This window comes from Adiantum capillus-veneris, chromosome 7 (assembly GCF_014529385.1).
Source record: "Adiantum capillus-veneris isolate H3 chromosome 7, ASM1452938v2, whole genome shotgun sequence".
In the NCBI taxonomy this organism is placed as follows: Eukaryota; Viridiplantae; Streptophyta; class Polypodiopsida; order Polypodiales; family Pteridaceae; genus Adiantum; species Adiantum capillus-veneris.
In genome coordinates, this window is record NC_140937.1 from 74,528,932 (window position 1) to 74,552,600 (window position 23,669).

The window sequence follows — 23,669 nt, forward strand, 5'->3', positions numbered from 1 at the left end:
GAAGTTGCACAGGCAGAGCTTCGAGGGCATTTGGTTGGTATTTGGCATAGCTCATGTTGGGCCCTGCTGCCTCCGCCTATTGTAGCACGTTGCATAGGTTGCGGCTGCTCTTATCTTTGCTCAACTTCCTTCTTTCTCTCACTCTTTGACGTGCTTCACTTCCTTAACACGAGCACAAATGTGCTACAAGGTTGCTATGGCTAGCATAGTTTCAGCCTGAATATCTACATCATCATCTACATTGGTTGTGTGCACGTACAATTACGTGAGGATGTTTTTTTCCCTCTCCCTCGACCAGTGCACGTAGAGAGAGAGAGAGAGAGAGAGAGAGAGCCATGTCCGCAGCTTGAGGCTGAGCCATCGGCAAATAGAGAGAGTGAGATCACTTGCTGTGCACGATGTTGAAGAGTTGCAGCCTGGAGGTGGGTTTTTTGTTTTGTTTTGTAATTTAATACGAAGCTAAGATCAGCCCTGCAAGAGCTTGATGAAAATGATGTAGGCCTCTCACTTTCAATTGAACAGGGCGGCTCTCTCTCCCTGTCTCTCAATTTTTCTCTCTAAGCATTATATTGATAGTAAATTAATTATGGTTATCATTTTAATGCAGGAAAAGAAGCAATTTTACCAATAAACTTGATGCTGCTTAAGCTCCTTGGGCTCTTTTGAATTTTCATTTGAGAGTTTCTAAATTGATTGTGTATTCCACATAAGGACTTATAAGAGAATTTGAGTATTCATAATTATTTCACTCTACCTTTAAGTTTTATCGTTTAACCAATTTTGTTCTATGCAAATGCTAAGCTATACTATATATTAAGCGGGGAGGAATTTCGGCCCTCCCTCTAACCACATGGAAAAAGGAGCTTCCTCCAATGGTGCTCATTGCAACCCTAACGACACAATGATTGTTCACATAGATAGAGACAGAGAGAGAGAGAGAGAGAGAGAGAGAGAGAGAGAGAGAGAGAGAGAGAGAGAGAGAGAGAGAGGCCGCCTACTAGTGATTTAAATAAAAGTCTCTTTTAGGGTTACAAGGGTTTATTCTATATACCTTAACCCTAAGTTGGGTATTTTAGCTAAGAGAGGTACTAATTACAATTATTGACTGAATTTGACTCTCCATCCACTTTCATCATTACAGGGGTTTTCCCAAGATTTACAACATTAAAAGGACTTCCCGTAATCAGTGAGCTACAATAGCCGGATTTAGGCAAAAATGATATAGTTAATTAATGTGCCTCCGTTCACCGCTTGGATTTGTCGTGTGTTGGTCAATTGCTTTAACACTCCCCCCTCTCGCGTTCTTGTCGTCCCCGACAAGACTTGTTGTCTTTTGCTGGGGCTTCCTTTGCTTTGTTTTGAAGGTCACTGTCAATTGTTGGAGATGAGCCTTCGCTTGTGATTTGTCACTCTCTTTAAAGGATTCTCTTGTGTACAAAGGGTAATGGATTTTGTTGACAAGGCTTTTCTACAACTTGTTATAAATGTCCCTTTCTTGATGATTGTTCCTTGCGTCTTCGTCTTTGAGTACTTTACTTCTCATGAAACTTTTGTTGTAGCTTGTACTTTAGTTTTTGTGACCATGATTTGTGTGGAGAAGTTTGTGTGGCTTTACCACTTTGTCTTGTGAGACAACCATTCTTTGTACCTCCTTAGTAAGATACCTGGTACCTTTTGTTGTTTTTTTTAAAATTTTCTTTGATGTATTGATAGCCGTTTTTTCGGCTCTCTGTAATTGCCATAGTGAGTTATCTGACCCTATCAAATCACTCAAACACTGTGGTTACCCTCACCCTTTCACTGTATATAGGTGCGTGTGAGTTAGGGGACTTTTCCCATATCTCCTTAGTGAAATAAAAAACCCTCAATTAGCTAGTCATTGGGCTAGTTGAGCAAAAAAATTAAAAAATATATAAAATATAAGTATATTATGGTCCATTTGTGTGTAAATATTTCATTGTATATAGGGCCTAAATAAAAGGATTTTTCATAATTATTGTGGTATTTATTTAAATATTTCTACCTATGGTGTGTTATTTATGCTATGTACATTGACTCACCATTACCATATTTTTTCTTATCATTTTGCATACTCTTTATTCCATATAAAAATAATTTCATGCAAGCTTCTCTTATTTTTGGTGTAACTCCATCCCAACAAAAATCCAAAAAAACTAGTTCTATTTATGTGTATATTTTTTTCACTATTGTGATTTTTTCCTTCCTACATATATTCTCTATTACTCTCATAAATTAGACCACCAAAAATATTCATCTTTTTATGGTAGACTTATAATGAGAGAGATTTATTTTGACCCCTTTATATTTTTCCACCTATATTATTTATATTTGACGTGTACATATTTTTTAGACCCCTCAATATTTGATTTTCTTAGTTGTACTATTCACTTATATCATGATCTCAACAATATCTTCAATTATAGACCTACCAAATAAGGTCAAGGGTAGGTGGCATGCATACATGCACTATGGAGGGCTCACTCTTGGAGGTACTCAAAAGAATCATCCAAAGAAGGACCCCACAAGGACCTTGTGCAGTGGAAAAAAATGATCGGTTTTGCTGAATTTTTAAAGTTCACTTGCTCTCCGAATTTGAAAAGGTGATACAAACAAAAGTTGTAGCTCGTGGGCTGAACTTTTGCCTCAAATTTTTTCATATTTTTTTGAGGTACGAGCTGTGAGCTATGATTTTATTAGTGGACCCTAGTTTTCCCATGTTATGCAGCCACACTCTCTCTTCCACTTTATCATTTTCCTCTTTCACACACACTTCTCCACTCATCATCCCCACCTCTCTCACCCCTCCTCTCTGCACCCTACTCACCTTCTCCTCAACCTTGAAGAATAAGAGAAACCATGGTGAACTCATACCTCCCACACACAATTCCATTCCAAAATTGACCACCTAGTCTCATTTTTCCTCCTCCAATTTACCCATATCTATCAAAAAAACCACAAAATTCAGCCTCTTCTCTTAAAAGACAGCATCATGGTGGTTGATTACTCAGCTTCAATTACCTTGTCTCTCAAGGAAGGTCAAGAGTGGAGAAAAAATGTACCGTCAAAGCTAGTGGACCGTCAACAAGCGTCAAAATTGGCCCTACTCAAGACACTTGGAGCATCAACCTTGTAAGAAATCCACCTTTTCTTACCTCTTAAGAGTTTTTCTTCCTTATTTGTATCCTACATGGATACTCCCATTGTAAATATCCAATTCCATTTGTAAATTAATACTAACTCTACTAACACTAACCCACTATGAAAAGTCCTATCACCTCCATTTCTCTCCTCTCTCTTTCCCCACCAACTTCTTGATAATTCCAAGCAAAAGAAATTAGATAAATTGCTGAAAATATAACCCAACCATGGTTAGAGGAGTAACCCTAGCCTTCAAAATTGCTATAAAAGGAGGGTGTAGCTAGCACAAAAAGGGGAGCCATAAGCAAGAGCACTATGCTATAGCTTGAGAAGCCAAGCTGAACCTCTCTAGAAGGAGCTCTTGAGTGGAAGCTCATTGTCTTATGCATGTGCATGTGTTGTAATAGGGGATTAGCAAGGGAACTCTATGCCATTGTAAGAGAGAGAGTGATCATTCAATTGAGAGTAGGAAATCTATCATTTCTCCTACTAGTGTAAGCCCAACATTTGTTGAATCAAGGTGGGTGGATTTGGACTAAGCTTGGATACTTTGTCTCCCTTCCAACGTGAAGTAATGGGCAACAATGATGCGTAAGTATCTTGGTGTTTTTTTGTTAAGTTCTTGATAGCTTGTCTCTGGTGTTGTCATCAATCTAGCCATAAATCCCACATACTGTAAGAGGGCGACAGGGTGGAGAGGACTCCCCTGGCCTTAACACAGTGATTGGGGTGGCTTTTCTTGTGATGTGTTGTGGTGAAATTTACGCAAGCTATGTTGAACATATACTAATCTCACTTTGATTTGTCATGACAGATTTGTAAGAAGGCATTAGTGCAACAAGCACCCCCTTCCCCCCTCTCTCCCTTTCTTACATATATATATTTATGTTTGCTTGATCATTAACGATACACTTCAAAGCAGCCCGAGCACCATCTCTCTCTCTCTCTCGCTCTCGTGTTTTAGTGTGTGAAAGTGTTCCATTGGTGTTAGGGTTAGTGTAAATTCCTTGCTTGTTTGTGGGTTGCTCTAACGATTCTCCTCTTTTGCGTCCTAGTTCGCTCTTAAACTAAGTGGTGCCCCTTGTGTAGTTGGGATTTGGTTGGGGGTTTGTTGTTTTGGTTTGTGTTGTGTTGTGCCCCAGCCCCATTGAGCAGCACGGGAGCCTTGAAGGGTGTCTAGAGGTTGCTCTTCTTGTTGCCCCCGCCCCGGACCGCCTCAAATTGGTGCCCCCACGGAGGAAAGGCTTGTGTATGTTTTGTGAAGGCTCAGCCTTTAGTATAATCAAGTAGCTTGCATGAATCACGAGAATTTGTATGATCCCTTCATTCCCATTGAAAGGCAAAAGGTACACATAATTGTTAGTACTAAGTTGCAATTTCAGCGAGTAATTCGTAGAATTTTAGGTCCTCTTAGGTTAGCCGAAATAAACACTTCGGTAAATCCTTTTATTTTGCCTCTCATTAGGTACGATATTAGCTTGGACGTCTATATTTTTGTGTTATTTTAAGCATTAGGACATGCATAGGCCATGGATAATGGCCCAGGAATAGAGGTTTTTCCCTTTCATTTTACTCCACACATTAGAATAAACGTTGCAATTAGTAGAAAGATCCATTTTCAACAACGAATGGTGTTCATGTTTGGTTGCAGGAGCAAGTAGTAAGCTGTCTCCCTCACAACAAGAGTGTGGTGAAGTTAAGACGGAAGGTCCTACGCGTGGATTCCATTTTCCTCTTGTTGTTGGGCACTAAGGAAGACCGCGCATTCATCCAACTAGTGTGTGCCCTAAGATTGGTAAATAGAGTGAAATTTGGCGTTTGGCGAGTGCATTTCACCATTGAGGAAGATTCTTCAGGAAACTTGCGGCCAGAGTTCATGCTTCATAGACTCACATTTGGTGAATTTTTCCCTCATTTGCGTCTTATTAATAGTCTTCCTTTCGCTTTCAACAAAGGAGATAGGGAGCTATTCAGAGCTTGTCTTAATAAAGAGAGCATAGAGAAGATTGCAAATTTGTATAAATTCTCATCCTTCTCTACTTTCTATGACACTTTGTTCATAGAGACATTGTAAATCTCTTTATGCTTTTGAATGATTTAACCATAATCCTAAGGAGTTTTTGTCCAGGAATTTTGTGGCACAAGTGGAGTCTTTAAATCTTGCAAACTTGATTGGACTTGATGAGGATGTTCTTTATGAAATTGTGAGAAGGTTGTCTCACTCCGACTGTGTGGAACTCGAAGGAAAGGAGCTCCTAGTCAATTGCTACTTTCTCACGGCCTTCGACGAGCATGAAGATCTAGTTTTTATACAAACCGCTTGTGCGTTGGGAATTGTAGAGCAAGTGCAATTTATCACTTGGGACGTGGTTTCTCTTTTGGATCCAGAAAATGAAGTTCTAGAGATTTCTGTTTATCGCCTTAGCTTTGAAGAATTTCAACCCTTCTTAGAGCTCATCAATAGTCTACCTTTTTGTTTTGATCAAACAAATCGAGACCTTATTGAAGCTTGGATAGCTGAAGAAGAAAACCTAGAGTGGTATTTTCTTACTTCTTCATTTGCAGGCGAGTGGTTCTAAATCTCTATTGTATCCCTTATTGTAACTCGTGTTGTAATCTTTCATAATAATGGAGAGCCAACGCCAAATGTCTGGATATCCTCTTTTCTTTAGAGAGCCTGGAGAGGATGCAGAATTATTTTTAGCAAATTTCAAGATGTCTTGCCGTATCAAGAGGATAGTAACCGATCAAGAAGGTGTAGAAATGTTTGAGGTGGTCCTTAGGAAAGATGCTAGTACTTGGTTTGACTCTTTGCCTGAGGAAGTTAAGGGGAATTACACAGAAGTTTTGAATCGTTTTAAGAGATACTTCTTTGATCCCCAAAACACTCAAAAACTATGGCAAGACATTGTTTCTCATAAGCAAAAAGACTTAGATGACTACTACTTGTACAAGCAAGAGTTTCTACGTCTTTGGGCTCTATGGATACGAAATGTTGCTAACCCTGGTGATGGTGCAGAATTTTTAAAGAAGGAGACGTTCATAGCCGGACTCTTTCCCGACCTTAAGGTAAAAGTTGAGGCGGGTGCACCTGCTACTTTTGATGCAGCGGAAACTAGGGCTGCTGAGAAGTATAGGAAACTCAAGTGCTTAAGGGGAGAGGTTCCAATAGAAGTTCTTAGACCCAAAGGTAAGTCACAAGCATCAACATCTAGGGAGCTTCATGAGGTAACGGCTGAAGTGATTGAGAAGTTAAATGAATCTTTAAGCAGCCTGTCAATTCACCTTGCACAAGCTGTAGGTCCAAAGGGACAAGCAAAGAAGTCAGAAGAGAGAGAGCCACGAACTAGGAGAGTCTTGCAATGTTGAAATTGCGGAGAGTCTGGACATGGGATGTATAATTGTCCTTGGCCCCGTGGGGAGCCAGGGAGACCTAACTTGAATTACCCAGTGATGAATGCAGGTGAAGGAACTTGTCAACAACCAAGGCTTCTACAAAGACCAAATGGACCAAGACCACCTCCACAAGGGGTAGAAGGAGTTCCACCTTTGCCAGATCCAAATGTGCATGTGGTAGAGGTGACAAACTCAAATGAGGTTGACATGGAAGCAAATGGCATTAAGCGTGGCCGAGGAAAAGGTAAAGAGAAAGAGGGTGTCCCATCACAGAGTGACCATGGACAAGGCAAGAAGGCAAAGGAGACCAAGGAAGCTAAGAGGACTCGACGTCGTATCAATCTCCAAGACTTCCCTCTTGGACATGCTATGGCTCCATACAACCTGTTGGAAGACATGCGAGGTAAGGGTCCTGATATCTCATGGCCTCAGTTTCTTGCATTATGTCCACAAGTTAGGAGGGATTTAACAAAGGCAGTTAGCACTAGGAGAAAGGTAAAAGATAGTTTTCCTGTTGTAAAAATTGCACATGCTGAAATGAACGAGGATATTACACCTGTGCTAGATTGTTACATAAAAGGAAGATTGGTTAGGAAAGGTCTAGTGGATGGGGGTGCACAAATTTGCATCATGACAGAAGGGCTCATGCAAAGACTAGGCATGCACATCCATGAGACACCTGAAATCAAAGTGAAAATGGCAAACAATAGCAAGGCTAGGTGCGTAGGCATTTGTAAAAATGTTTTTGTGGAGGCCTTTGGCATTAAGAAGGCAGTGGATTTCTATGTCATGTCTACCAAGGGAAATGGTTACCCATTTATCCTAGGAAGACCATGGCTAATGAAAATGCGAGCTTTGCAGGATTGGGAGAGTGGGAAATTAATTTGCAGGAATGACAATCATAAGAAGGTTGTCTTTGACATGAAGGAGCAACGCCAAGAGGAGCTCCATGAAGAATCATCTCAAAGTGAGACGGAAGAAGGTTGGACCGATCGCACTTCAGAAGAAGAAAGTAGCGGCAACATTACTGAAGAGGAGTCTTCCATCGAAGTCATGGGGGTAAGGTTTAAGCCAAGCAACCAAGAGACCTCTTGTCAAGGCTTGGAGGAGGTAGGTCCTCAAGAGAACCAAAAGGTGGAAGATGAAGGAATGTTAGAAGGTATGTTGTCTACAACACTTACAAAGGATGAAAGAGAGGAGTTCAAATGTGTGCTAAGGAAATTTCCGAGGCTTTTTGCTAAAGACTACACCGATGTGCGTGGAGTAGATGTTGTTCAACACAAGATTGAGTTGAAGCCAGAGGCCACACCTAAGGCTCAAAAGCTACGAAGGCTAGGAGTCATTAAGGAGCAGGCTCTACTCAAGGAGGTAAGAAAGCTTCTAGCAGCAGGTTTCATTTAGCCAGTGATGTTTTCAGAGTGGGTCTCTCCCGTTGTTGTCACTCCTAAGAAAAACGGCAAGTGGAGGGTGTGTGTGGATTATCGTCCACTTAATGAGGCAACAAAAAGAGATCACTTTCCCCTCCCATTTCAGGATGAGATACTAAATGAAGTAGCTGGTCATGAGAAGTACACTGTGTGTGATGGCTACTTGGGTTACTTTCAAATAGGTATCGCATTGGAGGATCAATTGAAAACAACCTTTATCACTCCTTGGGGTTGTTATGCTTTTAGAGTCATGCCATTTGGCCTGACAAATGCTCCTGCAACTTTCCAACGCTTCATGAACATGGTGTTTCAAGCATTCTTTGAAAAGTCCATTAGGGTTTTTATTGATGATTTTTGCATTTATAGCTCAAAATCATTGCATCTACAAAGGGTAGAAGAAGGTTTAAAGAAGCTCTATGACATGGGAGGTCAACTCAACCCCGACAAGTGTCACATAGCTGAGGATGAAGTGATCTTGCTTGGTCACAAGGTTTCCTATAAAGGCATTGAGGTGGATCCTTCAAAGGCAAAGGCTCTTATTGAGCTTCCCTCACCCAAGAATCTCAAAGAGGTCATATCATTCATTCAAAAAGTGAAGTATATGTCACGCTTTATTCACTTAGCTTTGGAGTTGCTTCATCCTTTGCAAAAGTTGACACAACAAGTAGAATTTTCATGGTCTGATGAGCTTGAAGAGTATTTTTGTAACATTAAAGTCATTTTGTCAGAGCTACCAACACTCATGCCTCCTTGTTGGGAGTACACATTCTTTGTTAGCTCTAGTGTTGGAAGGGAAACAATTGGTGCTGTGTTGCTACAACAAGATCCCCACAGTACAAGGATGCGACCCATCTACTTTGCTAGTAGGGTCATGAATGCTTTGGAGAGAGACTACACAGAAGCAGAACTCATGATGCTTTCTCTCATGTTTGCGGTGAGAAAGTTTAGATCCTACCTGCTACCAAAACCTTTTGTAATTCTCACTGCAGAGAATTTGTTCCCTTGGGTGTCATCTCAAATGAATCTTAGTACTAGGATCTCAAAGTGGATTATGGATTTGCAAGAGTTTCAATACTCTTTCAAGGTAGAAGATAGTGTGCATGCACAATTGGCAGGGATTCTCACGTATAGGGTGCATGAAAAGGAGATTAAGGTGCCTGAAGTAAAGACCCTACCATTACCACCACCAAAAAGTATTCCTAATGCTTTTACCTTGTTCTTTGATGGAGCTTTTCGTCGACCCACAGGAAAAGCAGGGGGAGGGCTAGTGTTGCTCAACCCAAGTGGAGAGGTGGTCATGAAAGAGAAGTTCAATCTACCAAGTTCAGCTAGCAACAATGAAGCAGAATACGACACACTAATTCATGGTTTGAAGATGTGCATTGGCCAAGGGATACAACGCCTCATGGTAAAGGGAGATGCACTTCTCATTGTTAAACAGATTTTAGGCATTTGGGCATGCAAGAATGAAAGCTTACGGACAAAAGTTCATGCCATTCGTAGATTGTTTAATCAATTTGAAGAAGTGCAACTATATCATATTCCTAGGAAACAGAATGAAGATGCCGATTTACTTGCACAGCAAGTAGTTACATGTGTTGAGAAAGAAGTGCAGGTTATCATGGTGGCAGCAACTGTCAAGCAACCGAGTTACCAGGGATTGGAGTCATTGGCTCCCATCATTGGCTACATTTTGGAGGGTGAGTTTCCACCAGACTTCACAAAAGCTCAGAAGAGGAGACTCATGAAGAAGGCAAGCATGTATCTCTTCCTAGAAGGCTCCCTCTATCAAAGAGGGAAGGATAAAGTGTGCAGAAGAGTACCAACTATCGCGGAAATTCCAGCCATTCTAAAGGGTTTGCATGAAGAGGCATGTGGTGGTCATTTTGCCCAAGAATCAACTGTGAAGAAGATTTTGCTTGCGGGGTATGTTTGGCCAAGCTTGCATGTGGATGTTCAACATTGGTGTAAAAGCTGTCACAATTGTCAGATAAATGGAAATAGAAGGTTGGTGCATGGCCCGAGGCAAATAGTGCTTGCAAATGGACCCTTTGAAAAGTGGGGCATTGATGCTATGGGTCCTCTGCCTAGGACAAAAAATGGTAAACTCTACGTTCTAGTGGCTGTAGACTATATGACTAGGTGGGTGGAAGCTCAAAGTGTGGCAAGAGTGAATGAGAGGACAGTTAGCAAGTTTATGTACAATCACATTTGTTGCAGATTTGGCACACCTTTGGAGATTGTTTCTGATAATTGTCCAGGGTTTAGGAAGGGCTTGCTCACAGAAGTTTGTGAAGAGCTTCACATTCTACATCGTCATAGCACACCATACTACCCACAGTCAAATGGTTTGGTGGAGAAGGCTAATGGTGTCATTGCAGGAATCATTAGAAAGATGGTGCAAAACAAAACAAAATTATGGGATGACTTCTTGGATGGTGCCTTGTGGGCATATCGAACCACATATAGGGAAGCCACGGAGTTCACACCATTTCACTTGGTCTATGGTCAAGAGGCTTTGCAGCCTATCGAGCTCAACATTCCAACAATGCGACTTCATGGCAAATCAGCACAAGATGATCAAGAAGCATGGATGGATCGACTTCTTACCTTAGCTGAGCTTGAGTGGAAAAGAGAAGCAGCATACGAGTGCTATAAGAGGAAAGCCACACAGACAAAGGAGAAGCTTGACAAGAAACTGAAGGACAAAGGCATCAATGAAGGAGATCTTGTGCTAAGGTATGACAATCGACTCGATAATCGTTTTGATGCCAAATTTGAAACTAGATGGCAAGGGCGATACATAGTCAAGAAGGCTTTCAATTCTAGTTACTATCAGCTTATGGACTTGAATGGTAAAGAGCACTCCAGGAAGGTAAACGGGTATCGCTTGAAACCCTATTTGAGTCGCCTTCTACCAAAGGATCTACCAAAGATCTATCCAAAGGCCGCTGTCTCATGTAAGTATTGTTACATGAAGCATGAGTGTGACTCCAGCCAAAATTCTGAGGGGCCAAACAATGAAGATCTCGTCAAGGACTCTGAAGCACTCTCTTTGGAAAAGATGCTCTATGATGGTACATGAATATACCATCATCCTGGGGGAGGGCTAATGATAGCCGTTTTTTCGGCTCTCTGTAATTGCCATAGTGAGTTATCTGACCCTATCAAATCACTCAAACACTGTGGTTACCCTCACCCTTTCACTGTATATAGGTGCGTGTGAGTTAGGGAACTTTTCCCATATCTCCTTACTGAAATAAAAAACCCTCAATTAGCTAGTCATTGGGCTAGTTGAGCCAAAAAAATAAAAAAGATATAAAATATAAGTATATTATGGCCCATTTGTGTGTAAATATTTCATTGTATATAGGGCCTAAATAAAAGGATTTTTCATAATTATTGTGGTATTTATTTAAATATTTCTACCTATGGTGTGTTATTTATGCTATGTACATTGACTCACCATTACCATATTTTTTCTTATCATTTTGCATACTCTTTATTCCATATAAAAATAATTTCATGCAAGCTTCTCTTATTTTTGGTGTAACTCCATCCCAACAAAAATCCCAAAAAACTAGTTCTATTTATGTGTATATTTTTTTCACTATTGTGATTTTTTCCTTCCTACATATATTCTCTATTACTCTCATAAATTAGACCACCAAAAATATTCATCTTTTTATGGTAGACTTATAATGAGAGAGATTTATTTTGACCCCTTTATATTTTTTCACCTATATTATTTATATTTGACATGTACATATTTTTTAGACCCCTCAATATTTGATTTTTTTAGTTGTACTATTCACTTATATCATGATCTCAACAATATCTTCAATTATAGACCTACCAAATAAGGTCAAGGGTAGGTGGCATGCATACATGCACTATGGAGGGCTCACTCTTGGAGGTACTCAAAAGAATCATCCAAAGAAGGACCCCACAAGGACCTTGTGCAGTGGAAACAAATGGTCGGCTTTGCTGAATTTTTAAAGTTCACTTGCTCTCCGAATTTGAAAAGGTGATACAAACAAAAGTTGTAGCTCGTGGGCTGAACTTTTGCCTCAAATTTGTTCATATTTTTTTGAGCTACGAGCTGTGAGCTATGATTTTATTAGTGGACCCCAGTTTTCCCATGTTATGCAGCCACACTCTCTCTTCCACTTTATCATTTTCCTCTTTCACACACACTTCTCCACTCATCATCCCCACCTCTCTCACCCCTCCTCTCTGCACCCTACTCACCTTCTCCTCAACCTTGAAGAATAAGAGAAACCATGGTGAACTCATACCTCCCACACACAATTCCATTCCAAAATTGACCACCTAGTCTCATTTTTCCTCCTCCAATTTACCGATATCTATCAAAAAAACCACAAAATTCAGCCTCTTCTCTTAAAAGACAGCATCATGGTGGTTGATTACTCAGCTTCAATTACCTTGTCTCTCAAGGAAGGTCAAGAGTGGAGAAAAAATATACCGTCAAAGCTAGTGGACCGTCAACAAGCGTCAAAATTGGCCCTACTCAAGACACTTGGAGCATCAACCTTGTAAGAAATCCACCTTTTCTTACCTCTTAAGAGTTTTTCTTCCTTATTTGTATCCTACATGGATACTCCCATTGTAAATATCCAATTCCAATTAATACTAACTCTACTAACACTAACCCACTATGAAAAGTCCTATCACGTCCATTTCTCTCCTCTCTCTTTCCCCACCAACTTCTTGATAATTCCAAGCAAAAGAAATTAGATAAATTGCTGAAAATATAACCCAACCATGGTTAGAGGAGTAACACTAGCCTTCAAAATTGCTATACAAAAAGGGGAGCCATAAGAAAGAGCACTATGCTATAGCTTGAGAAGCCAAGCTGAACCTCTCTAGAAGGAGCTCTTGAGTGGAAGCTCATTGTCTTATGCATGTGCATGTGTTGTAATAGGGGATTAGCAAGGGAACTCTATGCCATTGTAAGAGAGAGAGTGATCATTCAATTGAGAGTAGGAAATCTATCATTTCTCCTACTAGTGTAAGCCCAACATTTGTTGAATCAAGGTGGGTGGATTTGGACTAAGCTTGGATACTTTGTCTCCCTTCCAACGTGAAGTAATGGGCAACAATGATGCGTAAGTATCTTGGTGTTTTTTTGTTAAGTTCTTGATAGCTTGTCTCTGGTGTTGTCATCAATCTAGCCATAAATCCCACATACTGTAAGAGGGCGACAGGGTGGAGAGGACTCCCCTGGCCTTAAGACAGTGCTTGGGGTGGCTTTTCTTGTGATGTGTTGTGGTGAAATTTACGCAAGCTATGTTGAATAAATACTAATCTCACTTTGATTTGTCATGACAGATTTGTAAGAAGGCATTAGTGCAACAAGCACCCCCTTCCCTCCTCTCTCCCTTTCTTACATATATATATTTATGTTTGCTTGATCATTAACGATACACTTCAAAGCAGCCCGAGCACCATCTCTCTCTCTCTCTCTCTCTCTCTCTCTCTCTCTCTCTCTCTCTCTCTCTCTCTCTCTCTCTCTCTCTCTCTCTCATTTTTTAGTGTGTGAAAGTGTTCCATTGGTGTTAGGGTTAGTGTAAATTCCTTGCTTGTTTGTGGGTTGCTCTAACGATTCTCCTCTTTTGCATCCTAGTTCGCTCTTAAACTAGGTGGTGCCCCTTGTGTAGTTGGGATTTGGCTGGGGGTTTGTTGTTTTGGTTTGTGTTGTGTTGTGCCCCAGCCCCATTGAGCAGCATGGGAGCCTTGAAGGGTGTCTAGAGGTTGCTCTTCTTGTTTCCCGCCCCGGACCGCCTCAGTATGTACATATATTATTGAAGTGTTTTCCTACATTAAGGTCTGAAACCTGGATATACGCTCTTATTTGAGTTGAGCTTGTTGGGCTTTGAGTACCTATTTATGCAAGGTGAGTGCTTGGGAGAATCAAGAAAAGAGTGCCTATTGTAAGTGCCAATTATGGGACACTCTAAATGCATATGAGAATTGATATTTTTTTCCATAAAACCATGCTGCGTGAGAAGTGGCGTTGATGGGTACTTCAAGGGAAGAATGTAGCACTTGTAATATCCAAAGACATCTCAATAGCTTCCACTTTTACTAGAAGGGTTTTTGATGTAGAAGCTTCTCCACTCATTCCTCATTGTGTGTAGTGCATGAGTGTCTTTTAGACATTCTCTTTCTTCTTCTACGGACTTAAATTATATAGATTTTGACTCTTATGCTCACCTATTCTAGCATGAGTGACCTAACTTAAATATGCTCAACTCTTCCAGCTCGAGCAGTACCTATGGTAGCTAAGACTCTTAGACCACAAAAATATTACATGAAGCTTTGGGACTAATGCCTTGCTCATTTATTGGCTCAGCTGCCCAACTTTGACTTTTTATGCCATTTTTAGTGGCGACGTGGACTTACCTTTTTTTGAAGCCGTTACATGATGTAAGAAGGTTCTTGAGTTTGCGGACTTCATCATTGTGATGGTCTTTGGATGCCATCATTTTGTTCATAATTGGGCATACTCTAGATCGTTGTATTTTGAATCAGTGTTGATATTTACTTGAAGCTCAATTTTCTCTGTCTGGTGATTTTGATTGTTGTAGTTGCCATTTGGATCGTCAAAATCTTTTTCGCTATTGAGTTGGTAAGCGCCGATGTTGCTTTACCTTTTGTACACCTTTTGTTGTGTTGATATGAGCTGATGAGCTCCTTTGTTTTGTGCTTGATTGTGGGTTAGTATTTGTTAGTTTGTTAGTTTTTTTTTGGCGGCATTATTCCGTATGTCTTTTTATGTAGTGTTTGCTCCCCCCTCCCGTGGTTGAGTCCTCTTGAGAAATTTGAAATTACGGCTTGATGGGGTTGATCATTGTGTTTGGGTGATGTCATTTGTTAATTTGATCCATGATGGGCTTTTGAACCCATTTCACCTTGATGTTGTTATGAGTTTTTTTGGAAGAAGTGATTGTGCATATGTACATACACATGCATGGTTCATTGAATAAAGGATTGCCCATTTTCCACAGCCAGGTGGTTACGTGGGGCCCACATGTGTACAAATTGTAAGACAACATGTACATAGTACATCGATTTTCATTATCACCAATACCAGTGTTTTTTTCTCTATAATAATGAGGAGTTGGTAGCATGTAAAACTTCTCAAGGAAGCTATCAATGGGACGATGCCATGAGGTAAGCAGGTGCATCCGATGGCATCTAGTGACGTCAGGAGGTCGAATGGGGTCAATACTTGCACGTGGATAAGTACAGACACAACGTGGGTGTTTTCTTGTGATAATCATGAAAAAGGTCATCATGAGAACAGTATTTGGGGGCCACTTCACGTGGTTGCAGGATGCATTATTGAAAAAAGTTGAGTGCCAGGTGTACGGATGGATGTAGAAGAGTGATAAAAATGCATTGCGTGGGTAGTTTTTTGGCCTGTTCAGGGTCCATTTGAGGTCAACTAAAAGGCCAAAGGTGACCAAGGGATAAAGTGAAGTGTGGACACTGAAAAACCTGAGATAAAGACCAGAAAAACGTGGAGAGAAGAGAAGGAACATCCGCAACTCAATTTTTACTGTTTTTGGAGCCTGTTTTGGCCTTAAACTGCTCATCCGAGCTCGGATTTGAGTGCTTTGATATTGTAGATTGGGGTTTTTGGTCGCTCTGAACGCAATGGAACTGTCAATTTTGCCAAATTACTCACTTTTTTCTACTATGTTGTCTGTGTAAGTTTCTCCTGTGAGAGCGAAGCCTCTGTTCAAATTTGGGATTGTATCTGGCATATTTCATCCATATTGTGTGAGCTATTTGCCCCATTGGTGTTGGGACAAGCTCAATTGTATCTAAACATCAGAAATTATCCTCTTTTGAGCTGAGTTTTTTGGGTGTGTGTGTATGTCTCTCTCTCTCTCTGTGTTGAGTGGGCAGATGGATAGTCTCCTCCTCTCACTCCATCAATGTGTTCCCTGTATCGGCCAAGTGGGTTTTGTAAGCCGAGTGGTGCCCCATAGTGTGTGTGTGTGTGTGTGTGTGTGTGTATCATCCCAAGAGTGTGTGTCGGGTGATTATAGAGGCATTGTGTGTGTTTCCATCCCGCTCATATTATTTTGGCGCCCCCACGGAGGATCTTCTTCGAGTACCTTCAGCTTCGGCATTACAGGTTACACGTTACAAGTATAAGTGATTCACACAGGTACATGTAGCTCGAGTAGAGTGATATATTGGCAAGTGGAAGTCACTTGCAATTGCCGTGGGTATGCATCATTTGGCGTATGTTTGAGTGCATTATCTTGTATTGTACGCTTCTTGTGGATACTGCCATTGTACGCCATACTTGGTTTTATTTGGCAGTCCCAGCCATTTTTGAGATTTGGACTGGAAGATAGTCATTTCTGAGACTTGACTATACGAGAGTTGCATAAGATTTCATGAGAGTGTTGATAGGGTGAGATTTTATTGAGCTGGGGAATTCTCAAATGTGAGATCCTTTCGATGATACAGGTGGCTGGAGCACCCTTTTTGTGACCTTGCCATAGGCTATGTACTAGTGATTCCTACTTGATGCTCGGGTTCTATTGTTGGTAGGTTATGCATATATATCCACTCTATATTTTGGGTTCTTACTGCTCTAATTCTGGGGAAAATTTGCCAAAATTTTTCCAAGTTGTGATGGGTGATTTTTTGGTCTTTTGAGCCATTTATGCTATTATGCTACTAAAATTCTCTCAAAATCAGAGGATAAGTCATGTGTGCCTTCTTCGGAGCTGCATGGTTGGCTTTAATGGATGATCAAAACTGACCTCAATTCACACCTTTTCATTTAACACAAAGAATCCAAATAAATTTTTAATGTGTCCAGGAAGATTTTTTACCAGTAGCACATAGCCTTTATGTTCGGGCCAAGAAGATTAAGAGAGATACTGGAATCTCCTTTGCCTGTTGTAATTCCAATGATTAACTATGAAAACTCATTTGATGTACATGTGTTCATACTTTTCTAAAGCTTGAGCTCCATTGAAGTTTTCTGGGAATTGAGTCAGTTTAAAGTTTTGGGTTCTTGCATGTGTGTTCAAAGGGGTTCTCAAAGCATCGTAACTTGGGTAGCCATGGATTTCTCCTATCCGGAATTTCATGGAAGAAGTGATGAAGATGTGGAAGACTTTTTGAAAAAGATGTAGGTTGCCTGCATTGGCAATTGTAAGATTCATGACCCGGTGTAGATGTTACGTCTTCTCTAGATTTGTTTGAAGAGTGATGCACGAGTTTGGTCCAAAGCATTTGAAGAGGAGTTGCATGTGGCTGATCCACCTATGAAATTAAGTTAGGATAATCTAAGGCATGGATTGGAAGTGGAGTTTGTGAAGACAGAAGATCCTGACAATGTGTGGCAAGAAGTACAGGGTTTGGTGCAAAGGGAAGGTGAGCCAGTAGATGCATACATACGTAAGTTTTCAATGGCATGGGAGAGGATGTGCAAGGCCTTAGCACCACAGGTACCCTCACCTGACATGATGAAGAAGGACAGGTTCTTGGCTGGTCTTTGGGAGAATATACGTTGGAGAGTGGAGCTAAAGAAGCCTGGGACATATGAAGATTCACTGGCGGTATCAAGGAACAAAGAGTGGAAGCGGAGAAGGATGAATCAGCTAGGAGTAGAGTCTTTGTCCAGGAGGTTTGAGTTTCAACCTATGGACTTTTTGCAAAGTCTCATGCTAGGGGTTCATCATGAACCAGTGGTTTCTGTTACTCCTCAGGTTATGCCAGCAGTGGTCACTATAGAAGTGCAAGATGATGGGCTAAGGCAAGACATGAGGCAAGTGGTAGATTTAATGAAGAATCTCAACCTAAACATGCTAGGTAATGTGGGAAATAATCGAGGTCCGGGGAGGTTTTCAAATCAGGCAGGAGGTGAAGAAATACCCAGGAATGGTGTTGGACAAAGCAATGGTAGAGTCTGGAGGCAGACGCCCACGTGTTATAATTGTGGAGAGTTGGGCCACATCAGCCCACAATGTGATAAGCCACCAAGGATGGGGGGGAGACATGAATCCATTGCCAAGACAGGTGCTAACTAGGTCAAATGATTATGGCATTGAATTAAGGAAGAAGAAGGAACCAGTGGATTGACCCATGAGGAAAAGGAAAATACAAAAGGGATAAGTGTGGTCACCTTGGAGAAGGCAGCAAAGCTCGAGGATACATTAGTGATGCCTATTGGGAAGAGGACTACACAGGATAAGGAAGGAAGAAGAGCCTGTTGAGCCAGCAGAGGATCACACCCACATTTTTGCTCACACCCATCATTTTGTAACCATTGATTGTAATAAATGTCTTTCCGACATTAATTTTGATTTGAGCCATTCATTAAGTAATGGGACTCAATTGAGTTTCCAGCTTGTAATCCCGAAGTAATTTCACCTGTTGATGTAAATAATTAGAGATGTTCTCACCTCCAAGGCTGAGGTATATAAGCCAAAGTTTTGTAACCTAAAAGAGATTCAATTATTAATCAAAGTGAGTTTTTGAGCACCGTGACTGTGTCTGAGAGAGAGAGAGAGAGAGAGAGTCTTATCTTCTTGCTACGCGAGCTACGGGGCCGCCATTGGAGAAGCGACACCGCCATTGTGTTAGCAACGGTGAGAGCTACGCACAGATACCAAGAGTGCGCGCTATCGGCTTCTACGTGTGGTAAGTTCCTACGAGCTTCGGTGTGAGTTTTCTTCCAACTCGTGTGTCGGAATAGAGCGTGCTGCATATCTATAGAACCACAACGAGTAGAGCTACGCATTAGTACCATTGGGGTCAAGTTTCGGTCACCTGTATTTTTCGGCCTGTCTTCATACGCGTTTACCGCACGGAGTGGTTATAGGTTGATTTTGCAGTTCAAGTCTTTAGGGTGTTGTTCTTACCTAGTGTATAGACTTTCCCTTGAGTTTGAGATCGATTCAATGATTCTAGATCCTGTTTTGTATAGCATTCGTTCGTAGTACGAATTTCAGTCACTTGCGTATTTTAGAACTTAGATTTGATTTCCTTAGTAGTGATTGTCATTAGAAGGTCGAGTAGGTGAATTGACACCCACCTAGTTGTTTTCATGCGCCTGCGGGTCAAGCTCCGTCCTCGTCTGACAAATTCTGTTGTTAGTTGAGTTCTCGCTATTTAGCTTCCGCTAGCGGCGTAACCGCCTTAACATTTGGCGCCGTTGCCGGGGACGAGAGCCCTAAGTAGGTGACCTTAGACTAATCCTACGAGGTGAGTCGTATAAACTACTTTGTATACTTTAGTTAGAAAAGATCTAGGAGTGGTGGACTCCGAAGGTCTCGAGAGATACTAGGAAGTGGGGTATTCCTGGGTCTTCCATGTTGACAGTATTTTTAGTTTAGTTTAGATTAGATTGTTTTTTATGGTGTTTAAGTGGTTGTTGACATAAAAAGCATTTGCTACTCCTTGTGTGGTAGTAAATCTCTTTATATTTTCAATTGCAAAAAATCCATTTTATGATTAGAAGTAGCTTAGGTAGGGCCTGATTTGATCCTGATCCAGAGCTATCAATTGGTGTTCTATTTGCTTGATGTGTTTGATTGCATGTTAGATCACTGAAAAAGTCGCTTTGGTAGTGAAATATTCAATAAACAAAGTTCAGAAAAATTTTCTGTGTAACTGATTGTTGCTGAGCACTTAAAAGAGCTATTGGAAGAGTTCTGTGCTGAAAAACTGGAAATCTGCAACTTTAGACATCATACGCGTATGATGTCTTAGGACTTAAACAGAGACTAAAATTGAAAATTTGACATTGCCAGAGTGTTTAGAAGGGGGGTTTTAAATACATTGAGAGATGTCCAGTACGTGAACGACCACAAGATGACAGACTATCTGTTCTCTTTATTGAGGGACTGAAGAACGACACTCTCAAGAAGGACTTGCACTTGAAAGCTTGTACAAGTTTCGAGCAAGTAACGAGAGAGGCATTGTACTTAGTGGATAACTGTACGGTTTATGGAGAGGTGTCAGTGGATACAGATTTTGCATCCAGTAGCTCCTCCTCCGTAGCGAGCGAGACTACCACTAAAAAGAATGTTCAAACAACAACCATGCCAAATGTAGAGCAAATGATAGAAGATGCTCTAAAAAGGATGGCACCATACCAAAAACCATTGCCAAAACCACTGAAATGGTGTGCGATTGAGCAAAAATGGACAAATCATCCAACAGAGGAGTGTTATTACAACAAAGGGTATGTAAGGGAGCACCAGTATGCACCTCCTGCTCAATTAGCACCACCTCAGATACATCCAGTACCTCGATACCCAACGAGAAATGTACCAGGACCTATGGGGATAGAAAGACCGCAACCGGTATTGGGACAACAACCACCTTTACCAGGAGCAAGACCAGTGGGCATTAGATATGCACCAACCTTAGAGAATCAGGAAGAACAAGCCTTAGTGCCTGTTCAAGCCTATTACGAAGAATCGGGTGCACACATGTCTCCGACAGTGTATTACCCACCAGAAGAACCAAAACAACCAGAACCATGGGGCATGATGGGGAATGTTGGAACACCAACAGTTACAAGTGCTTCTGATGAAGAGAGATACAATATGGACGCAAGAACCTTGATGTTCATAGCTCATGGAGGGTTAGCAGGACAGAGACCATCCTATCCACAAAGGACGAATCAGGTAGGACCAAGACCACACTAGGACCCTGTTACAAGTGTGGAGGTGACCATCTGATGAATGTTTTCCCACATACGGAAATCATTAGAATAAACGCTTATTGCACTGAGTGTGGGGTTACTCACTTCATTGAGGATTGTTCAAAGAATCCAAACAAAGTGCAGAAGACGACATTGAATATGTTAGAAACTATTCCTACCAGCAGTGGGTCTGAAAATGAAACTCTGATACCAACGCAAGTTGTTACTAGAGCTCAAGCTAAGAAAACCACTAGAGAACCTGAGAATGGAAAGTTAGCAACTGAAGTGGTTAGTCAAGGACCGCGGAGTCAAAGAAACACATGGAAAGCTAGAAAAGCACGCATGAGGTTGAGAAAAGAACGTGAAGACGCTATTCTAGCTGAAGAACTAAAGCAAACTAAAGCTAGATTAGAAAAACTTGAGAGTCAAAACGGGAAACGAGAGATGAGCCCGGAAGGAACGAAACAAAAGAGTATCAAAGAAACAACGAGCTTAAGCTCAGGGGGATCAGTGCTAGTCGACAAAGTACACGAACCATTGGACGCACTGATGAGAGCTTACGAAGCTAGGTTAAAGAACAACCAAACACAAGAACAGAGGTGGATGACATACCCAAACGCGGAATTGGAAAAGCAGAGACTTGAAATGTGCCAGAGAATGACCGAGACTGCACAAGCCTTATTAGAACCACCAAAAGAAACAATGAATTGTGGAAAGGAAAACCCAATTCAGCAAGAGACTATCGTTTCACGGGTAGCTGAAAAGACTCCCAGTGCACAAAAGCCTGAAAATACACAAAAGGATGATCGCATAGTATTGAACACAACCGATCAGGAGATAGAGAGTTTTCATCCAGTCATACAGAGGAGTTACGGAAAAGATGAGGATTACAATGAATTTTGGAAACAAGTGAGAGAGGCAAACTTTGCAAACGAGCTAAGTTGCCAAGCTAATCAGACAAATTGGGAAAAGGACATCAAGAATCCTCCCATAGTGGAATTTGAGGCAGGATCTCAAGTAGACTTGGATCCGCAATCTTACTGGGGAGATGGGGGCTCTGTTAGAACAATGGAGAGCAAACCTCATTCACTGAAAACCTTACCTTCATACTTAGGAGAGTATGAAGCAAAATCCGAGATTAGAGCAATTCCCTCACGAAAAATCTCATCAGAAAAAGTCATGGACTCGCAAGGATTGATAGAGATCTTGTCAACACCAGTGACATGCACTATCACTCTAGCTGAGCTTTTGAGGCTAAGACCACATATGTGGACCACTGTAGGAAAATGCTTGGAGAAATTCGGGATAAAAGATCCAACATCGAGATTGCAAGAGAGCATAGAGGAGCTGAGCAAACCACAAAAGAACGCTAAGCCTGTACCCTTAAACAAGGTCGGACAGTATTGCGAAGGTGAAGAGGGGAATACAACCTTACCAGTTGAATTCCAAGGAGTGAAGACGATGGCAATACTAGACAGCGGAGCAGGGGTAGCCATTGCTACAAAAGAAATCTGGAAAAAATGGGGGAAACCAGCAATAAGGAAGACTAGGTTGAAACTCCAATTAGCAGATGGACACATGGAGAAACCTATGGGGTTATTAGAGAAAGTTGTAGTGACTTCTTGCGGCATTGAATACGAGCATACTTTTGCTATTGTCGATTTTGCCAAGGAGAATAACTATGATATCATATTGGGAAGACCATTCATGAGACAGTTGAAAATGGTCCAAGATTGGGGCTACGATCACATATACTTGAGAAATATGGAAACCACTACACGTGTGAACCTGAAAGACCATAGCTACAAAGATGTGAACCGAACACCGGTAGAGGAGTTTGATTCAGCTACTTTGGCGGGATCCGAATTTCCAGCTTGGTTAGGTAAACCCAAGGAGTTATGGATGTGTGGAGCTTCGAAATGTGGAAGTCTGAAACGAGAAGAATGTGATTTAGAAAGGGCTATCGAAGACGAAACTTATGTAAGAGAACCCTTTCCAGAGGACACGTTTGAACCATTAGAATGGACACACATTCTAGCAACCCTAGATGTTTGCGCAATTCCGGATGGTCCCACAACGAAATTTTGCGACAAGGACGGGTAGGACGTGGTTCCGTATTTCATGTTGAGAACTGTACTCGAAAAAGAAACTGAAAAGAACGATACACTGGAAAAGGAAGATGAAGAAGAGGTGTTTCACGACATTCCCAATCATCCAGAGTGGGGAAATGAAGCAGACAACGAGTCAACGGACAATTCAAGCGGAAACGAAGAAACTATAATGGATGTCCGATTTTATGATTTTCCGAACCAAACTAAACAACGCCAGAAACACTATAGAGCAAAGAAAAAAACAAAAGGGGTTAGAACCAATCCGATGCCTAGAATAAGAGGAAAAAAAAAAATCCTAATGCTAGTAAAGGCTGAAGATTGTGTTAAGGATAAGATTTCTGGAAGAATGAGAGGCAGTGATCAAAAGAGCTTACGAAAAGACAAAAGAGGCTCAAGAAATCAAGTTCAAAATAATGGAACGAAAACTGAAACAGAAAAATCAGAAAAGAACAAGCGCAACAGAGAATACACGGAGTCCAAGTTAGAACGTAGAAACAAGTACAGAGAGCTCAAGAAAACTCTGAAGGAAGTTTGGATGACAGAAATTGAGAGTGGAGAGGACGAAAACGTCAAAATCAAGGAAAACATGGATGTTCCCTCTCACTATAGGAAATTCACAATAGAGGATAGGAAGGTGATATTAACCCCACCTATTCGAGAGAGGAAGGAGAACGAATCTTATGACGGACCGGAGGATGCAAAAAAAGTTGATTTAGCAGCTCCAGGTGAGACGCCTAGACTAGTGTACATAGCCACAGATTTGTCTCCAAGCGAGGAAGAGAGACTTTTGAGTCTTCTCAGAGAGTACAGGGATGTGTTTGCATGGTCTTATAAGGACTTAAAGGGAGTTGACCCATCGATATGCCA